Source organism: Panthera uncia, chromosome B1 (genome assembly GCF_023721935.1).
Source record: "Panthera uncia isolate 11264 chromosome B1, Puncia_PCG_1.0, whole genome shotgun sequence".
Classification (NCBI taxonomy): Eukaryota; Metazoa; Chordata; class Mammalia; order Carnivora; family Felidae; genus Panthera; species Panthera uncia.
In genome coordinates this window covers 152,348,547-152,362,737 of record NC_064811.1, presented here as the reverse complement: position 1 = coordinate 152,362,737, position 14,191 = coordinate 152,348,547, and positions in this window count along the sequence as shown.

The window sequence follows — 14,191 nt, the reverse complement described above, 5'->3', positions numbered from 1 at the left end:
AATGCTGGCAGCTGAAACGTTTCCCTACAGACTAGAAATTGAAAGACTCTTCTGGAGAATCTAACCAGCCCTAGAGGTAGGGCCTAAAAAAGAGACTGTCATTTGGAGTTCCTCGGGAAACAGCCCAAATGGCCACTCCACAGCAAAATTGGTTAAGCCCCTGTGTCATGGACTGAATGTTTGTATCCCCCCTCCAAAATTCATATATTGAAGCCCAATGTAACTATATTTGGAGATAGACCCTTTGAATGAGGTAATTAAGGCAAAGTGAGGTCATAAGGGTGGAGCCTTGATCCAATAATATTAGTGTCCTTATAAGAAGAGACAACAGGGGAGAATGACATCAACAAGATGGTGACGTAGGTTGTTCCTGACTTGCTCCCCTTCACAAGAAGGACAGCTAACAATTATCCACAGGCAGCCCACCACTGAGAGAATTCTAGAACATGGGGATAAGGCTGAACCATCCTCTGCACCACAAGAGACCAAGACAGGCTGCATTTGAAGGGTAAGAGGAGTGGTACATGTGGACTGTATTGCCCCTCACCCAGGCTGGCACAGCACCACACCAAGAGGTCTGCCCTGAGTCTGTGGTTCCTCCAGTGATAAAAGAAAGCCTATAGCAGACACCCAGCTTCCCCAGCATTGTGGGTCTCTTCCTGGGAGCCCTGTGGGGATTTCAGGGAAATATGAGGGGCTCAACCCCTGGGAATCTGATTGTGATGGAGAAGGGGGAAGAGCTCACAACCACCCACACTAGGGTCCTGACAGACCCAGTTCATGTCTGCGGCACCTAGTAGTAGCAATGACTGCCGCTGCTTTGTTCACTTGCAGAGCCAAGATGGCACAGTCTGTCCAGGGAATTCAGCCGGATGCAAGTCTACCTCATTCAGGTCCCCAAATGAAGTTTACTGGCCTTGTCCTTCTGCCTTCACTCAGGGAGCTGAGTTATATGTAGCCCAACCCATTGCTGAGTGTAGCTTCTGGCCCCTCCCAACCAGAAAGTTTGATCAGGAACACCTGGAAGCTGCATAACCCAACATGCTGAAGCTGAGCAGAGAGAATGGCAGGCAGAACTGACCTACAGAGCAAATCCAGTGGCACCATTCAGCCAGGGGACGTAGAGAGCAGGTTGGCTTGAGTCAAGAACACAAACAAATGTCTTGCCAGGCTTGGAGGGTTCCTCTGCTTTGCCCAGGCAGACAAGCTGAATCATAACCCAGCTCACTGCTGAGTGTAGCTTGTGGTCCCTCCTGACCAGAAAACCTGACAAGAACACCTGGAAGCTGTGTAGCCCAGCAACATTCTAGAAGAGAGTATAACAGGCAGAACTGATCATCCACAGAGCAAAGCCAGGGACACCATTTGGCCAGGAAACTTGGGGCATCAGTTGGCATGAGGCAAGACCACAAAAAAGCCTTGTTGATCTTGGAGCTGGTTCCCCACTCTGTCTGGACAGGGAAACTAATTTGTATCCTCACCTGCTGCTAAGTACAGCTTTCATCCCACCTTATCAGGAACTTAACGAGGGCATATGGGAAGCTGCATAAGGCCCTGCTGACAGAGGCACTTGAACAGAGAGTACCCTGTGGCTTTCCCCATTTGAAGAACAAAACCAGTGGCCCCATCTGGCCAGGAAATTCAGTGCACAGTCTTGCCATTTCAAATTCCCAAATGATGAGCCATGCAAGCCCTGGGGCCCATCCTGCTTCACTGCCAGAGCAGGGAAGAGAATTCATAGCTCTGTCTACTTCTGGGTATAGTACCCAGTCCTAACCATCTAGTAAGCCTGACTAGAGAACCCAGCAGGCACAGATCTCATCCTACAGGGAACCAAGGCAGGAGTCCTAGCCAACTGTTCTAAGCCAGTGACACATCCACCAACCTCAGAGGTTTAGGCAGTGGCCTCACCCAAAAAAATAGGCACTGTTTAGCAATCTCCATCTGCCCAAGGAAGTTACCAGCACACATATCCAGAAACCCAAACTGAGCTGACTGGTAAGTAACCGTCTCTGCCAAAGGGAATCTGTAAAGTCTGGAAAAGGAGATCACTTACCCAAATGTACAGACACCAGTGTAAGGAATCAAGGACTGTTAAAAAAAAAAATCAAGTAAACATGACACCACCAAAGAAAACTAATAAAGCTCCAATAACTGAACCTAAAGAATTAGAGATCAATGAACTGTCAAAGCATTCAGAATAATTCTCTTAAAGAAGCTTAGCATACTATTAGAACACACAAATAAATGAAATTAAGGGAAAATGAAAAGGAAGAAGTTCAAGAAAGAAGTAGAAACCATCAAAAAAAATTTTTTTAATCTAGAGCTGAAAAAATACAATGAGAGAAGTAAAGAATTCAATATGGAGCTTCAAAAGCAGATTTGACCATGCAGAAGAATCAGTGGTGTAGAATACAGGACCTTTGAAATTATCCAGTCAGAGGAGGAAAAGGAAAAGAGAATTGGGAAAAAGTAAAGAAAGTCTATGGGATTTATAGAACACAATAAAAAGAAATAATACCCACATTGTGGGAATTCCAGAAAGAGAAGAGTTAAAAAAAGAGACAAAGCATATTGAAAACAATAATGGCTGAAAACTCCCAAACCTGGGGAGAGAAATGGACATCAATCCATGAGACTAAAAAGATCCCAAATAGGTTGGACCTGAAAAAGGCCACCAACACATACTGTAATTAATTATCAAAAGTCAAATTCAAAGAACTTTTAAAATAGCAAGAGAAAAGAGAGAAGTTATGTATAAGAGAACCCCTCTAAGATTACTGGCAGATTTCTCAATGGAAACTTTTCAGGCCAGGAGAGAATGGGATGAGATATTTAAAATATTCAAAGAAAAAAACTGCCAAACAAGAATTCAACACCTGGCAAAGCCGTCCTTCAGAGATTAAGAAGAGATAAAGATTTTCCCAAACAAAAGATTTCCCCAAACTATATTTACTTTATAAATAAATGATAAAGGGAGGTCTCTAATCTGAAGTAAAAGGATGTTAATTAACATCATAAAAACATAAAATGGTAGCATAAAACTCGCTAGTAATGATAAGTATATAGTCAAAGTTAGATTCTATAATATGGTAATGGTGGTACATAATTCACTTATAATGATAGTTTAAAAGTCAAAAAAGAAATGTAAATATAACCATAACTACAATAAGCTATTATTGGTTACACAATAAATCATAACATCAATAACCTAAATTGTGACAGGGGAGAAAAGTAAAATTATAATAAAGTTTAGGAGTACTATTGAAGCTTTTAATCAGTTCAAAATAGGGTGTTATAATTTCAAGACATTTTATGTAAGCCTCATGGTAACCACAAGAAAAAAACCTATAGTGATTACACACAAGAATATGATAAAGAAGTAAAAGCATACTGATGCCAAAAGACAACATACAAAGAAAGACAACAGGATTAGAAATAAGGAACACCAATTCTACCAAATAGCCAGTAAACAATTAATAAAATGACTATTATCTATCAATAATTACTTTAAACGTAAATGGATTAAATTCTCCACTAAAAAGACATAGAATAGCTGAAAGCATTTTGAAGACAAGATCCAGTAGTATGCTGCCTATAAGAGACTCAGTTTAACTTTAAAGACACAAATAGACTGAGAGTGAAGGGATGGAAAAGATTTACCAAGAAGATGGTAACCAAAAAAAGCAGAAGCACATATATTAGATAAAATATACCTTGACTAAAAATGGTAAATAAAAAATAGACAAAGAAGACCATTATATAAAAGGGTCAATCCATCAAGAAAATATAATTGTATATTTATACACCCAACATTAGAGAACCTATATATATAAAGTAAAAACTGGCAAAGCCAAAGGAGAATTAAACAATAATATTAGTTGAGGACTTTAATACCCCACTTTCAGTAGTCATCCAAACAATAAATAATAAAACAGATTTGAACAACACTATAGACACAAATGGACCTAACAGATACATGCAGAACATTCTATCAGACAACAGTAGAATACACATTCTTCTTAAGTGCACATGGAACATTTTCTGGATAGACCATAAGTTAGGCCACAAAAAAAGTCTTAGCAAATTCAAGAAGATTGAAATCATACCAAATATCTACTCTGACAAAAATTGTATGGGACTAGAAATCAATACGAAGAGGAAAACTTCTAGCACACATGAATAATAAAAATGAGATAAAACTTTTCCAAACAACCAATAGATCAAATAGGAAATTAAAGGAGAAATAAAAAAGCACCTTGAGACAAACAAAAATGGAAACACAACATAACAAAATGTATGAGTTGCAGCAAAAGCAGTCCTAAGAGGGATGTTCCTAGCAATAAACACATTAAGAAATGAGAAAGGTGGAGGGGAAGGTGGCAGCCCTAGGCTCACCTCATCCCACACATACAACTAGATAACTATCAAATCACCCTAAATACCCCAGAAATTGAACTGAAGTTTGGCAGAACAAACTCCACAGCTAAAGATAAATAAGAGGCCACACTGAATAGGAAGTGTGGAGATGTAGTTTGGGAGAGAAATGGATTATGGCTGCTGCAGTGGGGAAGGAACCACAGTAATGGAGAAGGGTGAGAGACAGACTAGCACACAGGGAAAATGAGCCCCCATAGCAAATGGCTTGAAAAGTGAGAGGGCCTGAATTTAGGGAGTTCTTACAATCACGTGGGGCTTAAAGCCTGAAGTTTTAAAGGTCAGTGGGCTTGGCTTGGATAGAGCCAGGAGGGCACTGGGGTGAAGGAGTGAAGGAGTGATAAACAGCCCCTAGACATACAGTGTGGAAACATCAATCTGAAGATCACCTGGGGCACACAGTGGGGAGGTTATTTGTTCATCTCAGAGAGCATCCCAGAGAAGCCAGAACTCATGGAGAATCCCCTCTGGAACAAAGAAACTGTCCAGAGTCATTTCCCTACCCCATCCTCAGCATAAGGCCACCTGTGGGACCCATTGTGATGCCCACGCTAGTTACCTAATTTGCTTACACCAAGCCCTGCCCCCTGCATTCCAGTGGAACCGCCATCCCCGGTCATACTTGCCTCAGTCCCAGTACAGTGGGGCTCCTCCCCCAGAAGGCCAACCCAAACCCCTGCCAAAACCACATCTCCTGACCCAGGAGTTTTGGGGGGTCTCAGTGCTGGTGGCGGTGGTGGTGGTGACAGGTCTCATTTTACAAACAGACAAGAACACACCTAGTAAAAACATGCCACATTCAGGCCAGGGACCAAACACTGCCCACAACAGACAAAAAGAGCCTCCACAGATGACTGGCCTGAAGTATGGAGTGGCCAGAACACAACAGCAGAGCACATGCAGCACACATTGGAGACACTCCCAGGAGTGCCAGTCCCTAGGGAATAGGGGGCACTATACTGTAGGGCACTACAGGACCTCTTCTTCATAAGGCCATTACCCTCAACAACAGGACATATAGCTCACTTTCCTAACACAAAGAGTCACAGAGACTTAGAGAAAAAGAGAAGACAGAGAAATTTATCCCAAATGAAAGAACAGGACAAGGCCATTACCAGAGATCTCAGTGAAACAGATGTAAGCAAAATGCCTGATGGAGTATTTAAAGCAATTATCATAAGGATACTCACTGGACTTGAGAAAAGAGTGGAAGACATCAGTGAGACCCTTAACACAGAGATAGAAAAGAACAAATCAGAGATGAAGAGTGCAATAAATTACATTAGAAATGTTCCTGATGCAATGAACAGCAGGCTGGAAGAATCAGAGGAACAAATTAATGACCTAGAAGATAGAGTAATAAAAAGTAACCAAGCTGGAAAAAGAAAAATGAATTATGCAAAAGGAGAATAGACTTAGGGAACTCAGTGACTCCATCAAATGTAATAACATCCATAGTATAGAATTCCCAGAAGAAGAAGAGGGGCAGAACAATTATTTGAAGAGAAACCAGCTAAAAACTTCTCTAAACTGGATGAAGAAACAGATAGCTAGATCTAGGAATCACAGAAAATTCCAAATAAAATCAAAAGCGGATCCACACCAAGACATATTGAAATTCAACTGGTAAAATATAGTGATAAAGAAAAATATAAAAAATAGCAAGACAAGAGAAGACTTTAACATATATGGAAAACCTCATAAGGCTATCAGAGGATTTTTCAGTGGGAATTTTCCAAGCCAAAAGGGAGTGGCATGATATATCTGGGAAAAATCAACACACAAAAACACTCTATCCAGCAAGGCTATCATTCAGAATAGATGGGGAAATACAGAGTTTCTCAGACAAACAAAATAAAAAGGAGTTTGTGACCATTAAGCCATCCCGCAAGAAATATTAGAGGGGACTCTAAGTGGAAAGAATAAAAGTGCAGTATGAAAGTAAGAAACACAAAAGCAGTAAAAATGAATAGTTCTGTAAAAAACAGTCAAGGAACCCACAAAATAAAAGGAGGTAAAAAATGACACCATATACCTAAAACATGAGGAGGAGGGAAGTAAAGAATGCATTCAAACTTAAATGATCATCAAGTTATTACAGACTGCTATGTGCAGATGTTATATACCAACCTAATGGTAACCACAAATCAAAAACCACTAATATGCAAAGAATAAAGAGAAAGGAATCCAAATATATCACCAAAGAGAGAAAATGGCAACAAATACATATCTATCAATAATTACTTTGATGGTAAATTGACTAGCCGTTACAATCAAAAGACATGAGATGACGGAATGGATTAAAAAAAAAGACACATCTATATACTGCCTGCAAGAGATTCATATTAGGCTTAAAAGCACCTGCAGATTGAAAGTGAGGGGCTGGAAAAATATCTATCATGCAAATGGAAGTCAAAAGAAAGCCAGCGTAGCAATATTTATATTGGGCAAAATAAACTTTTAAACAAAGATGGTAATAAGAGACAAAGAAGGACACTATATAATAATAAAAGGGGCAATCCAATGAGATGAACAATTATAAATACTTATGCACCCAACATGAAAACAACCAAATACATAAAACAGTTAATTTCAAAATAAAGGAACTAATAAATAATAATACAATAATAGTAGGAGATTTTAACACCCACTTTACAGCATGGACAGATCATCCAATCAGAAAATCAACAAGAAAACAATGGCTTTGACTACTGGATCAGATGGATTTAACAGATATATTCAGAACGTTCTATCCTAATATAGCAGAATACACATTCTTTTCAGAGGCACATGGAACATTCTTCAGAATAGATCACATATTAGGCCACAAAACAAGTCTCAACAAATTCAAGAAGGTCAGAGTCATACCATGCAGCTTTTCTGACCACACTGCTATAAAACTAGAAATCAGCCACAAGAAAAAATGTGGAATGAGCAAAAATACATGGAGGTTAAAAACATGCAACTAAACAACAAATGGGTCAACAAGAATATAAAAGAATTTAAAAGAACACGGAAACAAATGAAAATGAAAACACAAGGGTCCAAAACCTTTGGCATGCAGCAAAAGCAGTCATAAGAGGGAAGTATAAACAATACAGGCTTACCTCAAGAAGCAAGAAAAATCTCAAATTAACAACCTAACATCACACCTAACGGAGCTAGAAAAAGAAAAACAAATAAAATGTAAAACCAGCAGAAAGAAGGAAATAATAAAGGTTAGAGCAGAAATAAATGACATAGAAACTAAAACAAAACAATAGATCAATGAAACCAGGAACTGGAACTCATAAATATGGAGAACAAACTGAGGGTTGCTGGAGGGGTTGTAGGAGGGGGGATGGGCTAAGTGGGTAAGGGGCATTAAGGAATCTACTCTTAAAATCATTGTTACACTATATGCTAACTAATTTGTAAATTTAAAAAAATAAAATTTAAAAAATCAATAAAATTTATAAACCCCTAACAAGACTTACCAAGAAAAAAAGAGGACTCAAGTAAATAAACTTGCAAATGAGAGAGAAGAAATAACAACCAACAGCATAGAAACACAATTATAAGAGATATTGTGAAAAACTATATGCCAACAAATAGAAAAACCTAGAAGAAATGGAGAAGGTCCTAGAAACATATAACCTACCAAAACAGAAACAAGAAGAAATAGAAAATTTGACAAGACTGATAACCAGCAAAGAAATTAAATCAGTAATAAAAACACTCCCAAAAAACAAAAATCCAGCACCAGATGGTTTTACAGTTGAATTCTACCAAATATTTAAAGACAAGTTAATACCTATTCTTCTCAAACTATTCTAAAAACAGAAAAGGAAGGAAAACTTCCAAATTCATTCTATGAGCCAGTATTACGCTGATATCAAAATCAGATAAAGTCTCCACAAAAAGACAGAGAGAGAGAGAGAGAGAGAGAGAGAGAGAATTGTAGGCCACTATCTCTGATAAATACAGATGTAAAACCTCAACAAAATATTGGCAAACAAGTCCTACAATACATTAAAAACATTATTCACCACAGTCAGGTGGGATTTATTCCCAGGTTGCAAGGGTGGTTCAATATTTGCAAATCAATCAACGTGATACATCACATCAATAAAAGGAAGGAAAGAACCATATGACCATTTCAATAGATTTGAAAAAAAATATTTGACCAAGTACAACAATTATTTATGATACAAACACTCAACAAAGTAGCTTTACATACAATTATTTATGATACAAACACTCAACATAATAAAAACCATATATGAAAAACCCATAGGTAACATCATACTCAATGGTGGAAAAACTGAGAGCTTCCTCTCTAAGGTCAGGAACAAGACAAGGATGTTCACTCTTAATCACATTTACCCACATAGTACTGAAAGTCCTCACAGCAGCAATCAAACAACGTAAAGAAATAAAAGACATCCAAATCGGTAAGGAATAAGTAAAACTCACTTTTGGTAGATGACATGATACTATATATAGAAAACCTGAAAGACTACACCAAAAAAGTGCTAGAGCTGATAGATGAATGCAGTCCAGCTTCAGGATATAAAATCGACGTGCACATCTGTTGCATTTCCATACACAAACAATGAAGCAACAGAAAGAGAAATTAAGAAGGAATTTCTGTATACAGTTGCACGAAAAATAATAAAATACCTAGAAATAAACCTAACCTAAGAGGTGAAAGACCTATACTCTGAAAACCATAAAACACTGATGAAAGAAATTCAAGACAACTCAAAGAAATGGAAAGATATTCCATGCTCATAGACTGGAAGAATAAATATTGTTAAAATATCTATACTACTCAAAGCAATCTAGAGATGTAATGCAATCCCTATCAAAATGCCAATGGCATTTTTCACAGAACTATAACAAACAATCTTAAAATTTGTATGGAACCACAAAAGACCCTGGATAGCCAAAGCAATCTTGAAAAAGAAAAACAAGGGCCCCTGGGTGGCTCAGTCAGTTAAGCATCTGACTTCGGCTCAGGTCATGATCTCACGGTTTGTGAGTTTGAGCCCTGTCTCAGGCTCTGTGCTGACAGCTCAGAGCCTGGAGCCTGCTTTGGACTCTGTGTCTCCCTCTGTCTCTGCCCCTCCCCTGCTCATGCTCTGTCTCTCTCTATCTCAAAAATAAATAAAACATTAAAAAAAATTTTTAAATAAAAAAAGAAAAAGAAAAACAAAACTGGAAGTATCACAATTCCAGGCTTCAAGTTATATTATAAAGCTGTAGTAATCAAAACAGTATGGTGCTGGCACAAAAATAGACACAAAGATCAATGGAACAGAACAAAAAGCCCAGAAATAAACCCACAATCATATGGCCAATTTATCTTTGACAAAGGGGGCAAGAATATGCAATGGAAAAAAAGAGTCTCTTGAACAAATGGTGCTGGGAAAACTGGAGAGCTACATGCAAAATAATGAAACAGGACCACTTTCTTACACCATATACAAAAATAAACTCAAAATGGATTAAGGACCTATATGTATGTACTGAAACCTTAAAAATCCTAGAAGACAGTGGCACCTGGGTGGCTCAGTCAGTTAAGTGTCCGACTCTTGATTTCAGCTTGGGTCATGATATCAGAGTTTGTGAGATTGAGCCCTGTGTCAGGCTCTGTGCTGACAGCATGGAGCCTGCTTAGGATTCTCTCTCCTTCCCTCTCTTCCCCTCCCCCACTCACATTTTCTCTCTCTCTCTCTCTCAATAAATAAACTTAAAGAAAATCCTTGAAGAGAGCACAGGCAGTAACCTCTTTTACATTGGCCATAGCAATATCCTTCTCAATATGGCTCCTAAGGCAAGGGAAACATAAGCAAAATAATGTTTATAGCAGCACTATCAACAATAGCCAAAGTATGGAAAGAGCCCAAATGTCCATTGACTGACAAATGGATAAAGAAGACATGGTATATATATACAATGGAATATTACTCAGCCATCAGAAAGAATGAAATCTTGCCATTTGCAACAATATGGATGGAACTAGAGTATACTATGCCAAGCAAAATAAGTCAGTCAGAGTGGAATGATTTCCAGACTTCAAATTTCACTCATATGTGGAATTTAAGAAACAAAACAGATGAACATAGGGGAAAGGAAGGAAAAATAAGATAAAAACAGAGAGGAAGATAAACCATTAGAGATTTTTCAATACAGAGAATAAACTGAGGGTTACTGCAGGGGTAGTGGGTAGGGGGATGGTCTAAATGGGTGATGGGCATTAACGAGGGCACTTGTTGGGATGAGCCCTGGGTGTTATATATAAGTGATGAATCATTAAATTCTACTTCTGAAACCATTACTACACTATATGTTAATTAGCTTGGATTTAAATAAAGTTTAAAAAATAATAATAAAGTTGTGATAAGGTAAGAACAGGTGTTTATTTTATTCCTTTTCATACTTTATATATATTTTATATGCCTTAAAATATGATATATTTCCCACTTATTAAAATGGATTAAAAAGAAAAGCACTATACAATGTAAGAGAATTATAATCATAATGTACTGGGACAGTTTACTATGAATAAAAATTAGGAAGTATAAGAAACAAAGGGAAGGAAGATATAAATATGAGTGCACTGATTTTCTCATATTTAATAACAAGAATCAATAGACTCAACTTCACTTTTTACCTTGACAAATCAAGAAACAGAGGACAAAGTTGTAATGGTCATTAACAGAAAAACTAAAAATAATCTATAATTGTCCAATATGCAAAGAAGATGGCAGGGGAGAAGGGTACAGAAAAGACCATGAGCCTCTGGAAAACAAGACTGAAGAAACCAGGAGACCTGAGAGGCATACAGACTTTTATGCACTATTTATTTTACTTGATTTTATTTTGGAAAATAGAATTGTTAAAAAAAGTAAAGGGATAAAGGAAAATCACAAAGAGGAATTGAAGATAAAACAAAATAAGAAGATAACAGCATTAAAACCAAACACATGCTTTAATTTTAACATGTAAATAGAACAAACTCACATTAGGTCAAATAATATAGCTCAAGTAAATCCTGAATAGGAAATATTTAAGGTAAAGTGGCTCAGAAAGATGGAAATTAACAAGTATCTAACCTATTAAATTTAACCCATGATTATTAAACATCAACCAAAAGCAAAAGCAGAATTATGTTAATATCAGACAAAGCTGAGTTTGAGACAAAAAGTATTAAACACACAAAACTTTATCACAAAAGAGCTGATGTTCCACACTGAGGTCATAACTGACATCAATTATTATGTACCACATAAAAGTATCAAATAAATAAATGATTAGAGTATAATTTTCAAAAAGGTAAAATCTGGACTCCCAGGCAAATACAAAGAGAACATGTGTCAAAGATTTTATTTAACTACCTAATTAATGAGAGAACCAGAAAAATATAAAACCAATCAAAAGACCACCTGAGAAGCTAGATATGTACATACAGTTAATAGGATATGAGTTAGATACAACACTAGTTAATGTCCAACAGGGCCATAAACTGTAAACTTTGGGGTTATCTGTTTCTCTGCTTAGAAGTTATTTCCATCTCTACCTGACAACCATTTAAAAGTTAACTTCTGCCCTATCAGACCTAGAAAATACCTGGTAAGTAGAGTTAAGGCCAGCATTGCACTGAAAAAAAAAAAAAAAAAAACACCTCGTAATCTCTTTTACCCCTTTCCAAGTTTCAGATAACCTTTTTTTTTTTTTTTTAATTTTTTTTTTTCAACGTTTTTTATTTATTTTTGGGACAGAGAGAGACAGAGCATGAACGGGGGAGGGGCAGAGAGAGAGAGGGAGACACAGAATCGGAAACAGGCTCCAGGCTCCGAGCCATCAGCCCAGAGCCTGACGCGGGGCTCGAACTCACGGACCGCGAGATCGTGACCTGGCTGAAGTCGGACGCTTAACCAACTAGGCCACCCAGGCGCCCCTCAGATAACCTTTTTTGCAAAAGAACAAAAAGCCATACCTGCAAGGAAAAATTGACAAAACACAATAGCAATGAGAGACTAACTCATCTTTGTCAGAGTAAGATCAAACAATTTTTTTTTTAATATATAAAACTACAGAGCAGGGGTGATAAATTTCAAATGCCCGCAGTGGCCAAGGGATTAACGTAAATGAGTAAAGTTGGTTTAAGAAAAAGAACCACCAAAACTATGGCGTAAGTATGTGTTTCAAGCAAGATTTGGGGATACTCTTCCTGTTGTCTCAGAATTTTGGCCAAAGTCTCCAAGCTGAGGATGATAGTGATGAAGACTCTACTTCTACAGAAAATGGAGATTCGACCAACTAGAGGGGTTTAATAAACTAGAGCGGAACCCATCTAGCTGGACACCCTCAGCCTAAAAAGGGGAGACTGAAATGGGAAAAGGAGAATTATTGGAAGGGAATTCATGGGAAAAGAGGGAGACAGGGGTCTCCCACAAACCAGCTGAAGAGTCTCCAAGAGAACCACTAGGCAAGATGCAGGTGCCTGGGAAAGGGGAGCCTCATGCCTCCCTCCAGCTGTAGAAACCTATGGGCCTATTTCTGTGTGTCCACCAGGGTATACATGGTGAGAAATGGTTTGTGGAAGAAACAGGGGATATATTGAACATGAAGTCCAGTGCCTACCTCTGAAGGAGAATTCTCAAGTGGGAGCCAACTGGGATAGTCAGGACAACAGAGGAGAGGGGACAGTGGGGAGTACCAATACAAGGATGAACATGTTCTCATGAAAACACAGACCCAGGAACACAGACTGCTTGAGACATCTTGAAGTTAGTCCTCCCAAGAGGAGTGTCTGCAGAAATGAAAGGAGTTGACAAGAAGAGACAGTTCTAGTCCATGTTACAAATATCACTGGGTAGCTTAAACACAACAATTTATTTCTGTTTTGGAAGCTGGGAAGTCCAAGATCAAACACCAGCAAATTTGGTGTCTGGTGAGAGCTTATATCCTAGTTCACTGATGGCCATCTTCAGCAGGAGGGACAAGGGATCTCCCTGGGGTCTCTTTTGTAAGAGCACTAATCTCATTCATGAGGGCTCCACCCCCATGACCTAATCACCCCAGAGGCACCACCTCCAGATACCAATCACAGTAAGGGTTAGAATTCCAACCTATGCATTCGGTGGGACACAAATATTCAGACCATAGCAGAAACTATAGATACAGATAGGGTGGGAGGATCAGGGTGGGAAATAATCTGCCAGATAGCAAGAAGCAGTGTGGTATAAAAGTCCTTGCAAAAGTCTTCCCAGGACCCAGAAATGCACCTCATGCATTTAGAGTAAAAGGTGCCTGGTGGGCTTATAACAGCACCTTCTGTCACAGACTGCTTTACCCCTTCTCTTCTATGGCCCCTGTCCCCCTCACACCTTTGAGGAGCCTCCCACCTTGAGGTAGGTACAGTGACAGAGCAAGATGGAGAAGAGTGACAGGACATCTAGGTCCCTTCCTCATGGCTAGGGGAGGAGAAGGTCTGGAACTGGGTGGTACATTGCATTGTTGACTTGAACTGTTTTTTGTTTGTTTGTTTTTTTGTTTGTTTGTTTTAATGCCAACAAAGGAAACAGCTCTTATAGCTAAAACAGGGAAATCATGGATCTGAGATGTCACTGGGGGGCAGGGAAGAAGATGGATGGAGACTTGTGAAGGCAATGGTGGTAAAATAAATGAAAGAAAAAGAAAGAAGAAAGAAAGAAAGAAAGAAAGAAAGAAAGAAAGAAAGAAAGAAAGAAGGAAAGAAAGAAAG